Genomic DNA, 4,872 nt, shown 5'->3' with positions numbered 1-4,872 from the left:
CTGATTACAAGCAAGGTAACAGACCATTTACTCTAACAAGATGCATGCTTTAAGGAATTATATGGCTGGGCAGAAAATGGAAACAAACAAACAAAAATTAACCAACTATAAAAGGGTTTAATGTTGCCTGAACACATTCAGTTTGACAAGCCACAACAAGGACAGACCCCAGATCTGTAAAGCCAGAAGGGACCTAGGAACTCATTCAGTCCAACCCCTTTGTTTCATAGATGAGGAAACTGAGGTCCAAAAGGAGCAAGTACCATTTGGCCAATACAGATAACTGGCAGAGCCTGAGATTCAAACTTGTGACTCTGAACTCAGGGCTCTTTCTACTACATCCCTTCCTCTTGTGAACTGCCAGATTTATCTGTAGACTCCTCCAGCACTACTACCAATCACTAAATATGCATTAAGAGTCTATTCTGTGCTAGGCACAGTGCTAAATGCCAGAGACAGAAAAATTCAGGAGAACATAAAAAAGGAAACAGAAAAGGGAAAAAGCCCCTAACATAAGGAAACAACATTCTAACAGACAGAACATGTAGATAATCAGCATTTGAGCCTAATGCTGAGATAAAACCGAGGAGAATGCCTTCTGGGGAGAGACTACAACCAGAACAAAAGAGAAAGAAAGAGCAGGAAGGAAAGAGGCAAGAAAGAGAAAGGAGCAAGGGAATGTGCAAGGTTGGAAAGGGAAAAAGAGGCCAGGTTGTGAAGCTTTAAATGATAGACAAGTCAATATTTGGTTGTAGAGATAAAAAGGAGTAACTGGAGTTTCTTGAGTAAGTAGTGAGAGTGAAAATAGAGGAACCTGAAGTTATAAACCTGGGTTACTGGATGGTGGAACCTTCTAAAGTTTGGAGGCTTGGAAAAATAGGTTTTGAAGGAAAGCTGAATTGAAGCTATACCACCAATAAAGATAAAGTGTTACAAAAGTCCTAGTATAATCTGCCAGGGAAAGCTTACAAGAAGGAAATTTGCAAAGTTCTATATAGAGGTAAAGGAGTGGGATAAAAGAGACATAAAGAGTGAGTGGGTGTGATACCTAACTACCAGTGATATTTGAATCCCTTCATATTTTAGAGAAAAGAATAAGTATTTATATACTATGTGCCAAGTGCTGCACTAAAAGCTTTATAAATAGCATCTCATTTGTTTCTCCTAGCACAATGTTATCATAATGATAACCCTGAGAGGTAGATGTTGATATCTTCATTTTACAGTTATGGTAACTGGGGCAAGCAATGGTTAAATGGCTTGCCTAAGTCAAAAGCTGAGGTTGAATTTGAACTTAGATCTTCCTAACTCCATATCCATCATTCCATCCACTACATCACTTCGATAGTTTCTTTCCTTTTTTTAAAAAATGATATTTTATTTTTCAAAACACATACAAAAATAGTTTTCAACAATGACCTTTGTAAAACCTTGTATTTCAAATTCTTCTTCCTTCTTTCTTCATCTCCCTCCTTCAGAAGACAGTAAGCAATTTGATATAGGTTAAATATGTGTGATTCTTCTAGACATATTTTCCTATTCATCATGCTGTACAAGATAAAGCAGATCAAAAGGGAAAAAAAATACAAGAAAGAAAAACAAACAAGCAGCAACAACAAAAAGGTGAAAATACTATGCTTTGATTCACATTCAGTATCCATAATTTTCTCTTTAGATGTAGATGGTTCTGTCACAAGTCTATTGGAAATGCTTTGAATTACCATATTGTTGAAAAGAACCAAGTCCATCAGAGTTGATCATCACATGATCTTGCTATTACTATGTACAATGTTTTCCTGGTTCTGCTCATTTCATTTAGCATTAGTTCATGAAGTCTCTCCAGGCCTTTCTGAAATCATCCTGTTGATCATTTCTTATAGAACAATAATATTCCATAACATTCATATACCATAAAGTATTCAGCCATTCTCCAACTGATGGGCATCCACTAAGTTTCCAGTTCCTTGCCACTATATAAAGGGCTACAAACACATGGGTCTTTTCCCCTCTTTTATGATCTCTTTGCAATACAGATCCAATAGAGACACTACTGGATCAAAGGGTATGCATAGTTTGATAGCTCTCTGCTGCCCCAGCAATTTCCAACAATATAGAAAGAACAATGGACTAAAGAGACCTGGGTATCAATCCTGGTCAGGCGGAGTCCCAGGGTTATGCCATCATCTCTTTGCTTCAGTATCTAGCAGCACCCTATGCCACAATAGTGCCTGGACCTCTGGAATATGTTGCCATGTCCCTTTCCTGATCCTGGCCATATCTACTCCCTACTGGGCCTGCTCTGAGGTGGGCTTCCTGAGGCCTTCCAAGATATAACATTGCTTCCCACAAAGCCTGGAAAAGCTTGACTTCTCATCATCTGCCTTTCATAAGGGATCTCCCCTTATTCTCTAGTACTGTGTCTACACTCATTCAAAAACAATTAGCAAAAAACAAACAAACAAAAAAACCCAAAACAATTAGCATCTCTTCATAATAGCAGTACAGAATCTGTATTTGACAAAGAAAGCTTCCTCATTCTCAACCCCTTGACTTTCACCCCCCTAATGTCATATTCTAGATCTGCTTGCTCCTTTCACTGAAGCCTATGGAACTCCCATTGCATAATTAGCAGACTTCTTTTCATTTTAAACTTTTTCCTTTCTCATTCTTTTTATCTTCTGATACTAAGACTCTTTTTCCTCCTGAAGTAGACAAATCTCTGGCTCTCCTCTTTTACTGGCTGTACATTTTTTCATACCACTTTATCTCATGACAACCATTTACTATTTTTGTCTCTCGCTATGCTTTATAACCCCTTGCCCTTCAATTGTGATCTCCAATCCCTCTACTCTTCAGTACTTTCCTAGGCCATCACTATCCCTGCTCTGACATTGTCTAGCCCTTTCCAAACTCAACCTCCAGGAGTGGAGAATAGTGACCATCCACGCTTCCTTTTCCTAGTGTTGATCACATCTTGTCCACTTCCATCATCTATCTTTGGGACTTCTTACAAGCTGCAGAACATAGCTAAAGGAAGTAACAAACCATGCTGATTGACCAGTACAAATTTAGGTTACCCAGTCTCAACTGGGCTCTCCCTGCAGTAAGATTCTCCTTCTATTCCTTCCTAATTGATCTTCTATCTTAATCACTATAGAAGCCATTCCAAAACTTCTTTTCTTTCCTCAAGCTTTCCATAACACATCTGCCATCCACTGTCTCAAATGAGAACCCTTCCTCATCTCTCATTAAACAATTTGAGGCTATTTGCCAGAGTTCCCTCTTTTCTCTTCATCTCCATTCCTAACACCACCCCCACTCCTTGCTTCACCACTCACTCCAGTCTCTGATGAAAAGATGCCTTTTCTCCTTGAGAAGGTCACCCCTCTACACTCTCTTACTTGCCAAATTTAATGGCCTATTCTTAAAGCTTACCTTGCCTGACCACTTTCCCATTTAAACATCTTCTCCTCTTTGGTTTTCCTAATACCACCATTATTGCCTGGCTCTCCTCCCTACCTGACTGCACCTTTTCAATCTTTGCTGGACCTCCATCCAAGTCACATCCACTAAATATGGGCTAGTGGCTCTGCCTTTACCTAGCTTCCTTTTTTTCACTCTATACCCTTTCAATTGTTGTGCTTTCATGGGTTCAATTATCTACATAGATAATTCTCCCCTTTACCTCTCCCTAGAAATCTCTGGTTTTCTTCAAGAGCATTCAATTGCTACCTTCTGTAGTAAGCTTTTCCTAGTCCCTTAAATTGCTAGTGCTTTTGCTTCTGAGGTTACCTCCCATCTATAGAGTATGTGTAACCATTGATGCATGTTTTCTCTCTAATTAAAATATAAGCTCCTAGAGGGCAGGAAAGGTTTGTTGTTGTTGTTTTTTAAATATTCCCTAGCACTTATATCAAGCACACAGTAAAAATGCTTGTTAATTGACTACCTCAGGAACTAAGTGTGGCTGGGGGATCTTGGGCAAGTCACATTTTCCCTCACTTTTAAAAAAGGGACAATTTATACAGTTTACCTTAGAGGATTGTACTTAGTAATAGTAGTTGTTATAGGAGTAATATAGTAATTTAAGGTCTGCAAAGCACTTAACAAATATTACCTCATAACAACGTCAGGACAGAGATACTATTATCAGTAACATTTTGCAGAAAGAGGTAAAGTGATTCCCTCAGGATACTCAGTAAATTTCTAAGGCCAGATTTGAATTTCGACATTCCTAATTCCAAGGACTGGATCTATTGTGTCATCAAACTGGCAATGGTAACTACTGTGACACTAAACTGTCTATGTTAGTTCAGTATACCAGATTATGAGAATATTATCCCATTCAGAAAAAGATTTTTTTCTAAAAAACAAGAAATAATTTGTTCTTAAAAAATCAAAGTAAAAATGTACAAGAGCTGTTTTTTATATTTGTGTAAAATTTTAATGGACTAACCATTTATATGGCACTTTCCTATCTGCAAAGAGAAGATCATGTATCATTCAAGAGAATCATAGATCATTCTAGCACTGACTTGGACGTGAAGAGTCACCATAGACTGCTCTTTTTCAGAAGCTATTCTTTCTAGATGAAGATCACTGGAGCCCCAGCAGGCACTAAGCTGCTAAACTAGAACCCTTGTTACTAATGACAGATTATTTCTCAAAAATGAGGACTAATGTACTTGGCATCAGGACCCTGGGTTCTAGTAGAGTTTTTGCAATTTAGGAATCAGATCTTGGATGAAGGTATGGGGACAAGAGGCTTTGGAGTAAGAAAGATCTGTGTGTTCAAGTCCTGTCTATGGCTGGCTATAGGTCACTGAACAAATCATTCAGCCTCAGAGTCCCAGGTAACTCTAACCAAACAGA

This window comes from Sminthopsis crassicaudata, chromosome 4 (assembly GCF_048593235.1).
Source record: "Sminthopsis crassicaudata isolate SCR6 chromosome 4, ASM4859323v1, whole genome shotgun sequence".
In the NCBI taxonomy this organism is placed as follows: Eukaryota; Metazoa; Chordata; class Mammalia; order Dasyuromorphia; family Dasyuridae; genus Sminthopsis; species Sminthopsis crassicaudata.
This window is presented reverse-complemented; position numbering follows the sequence as displayed.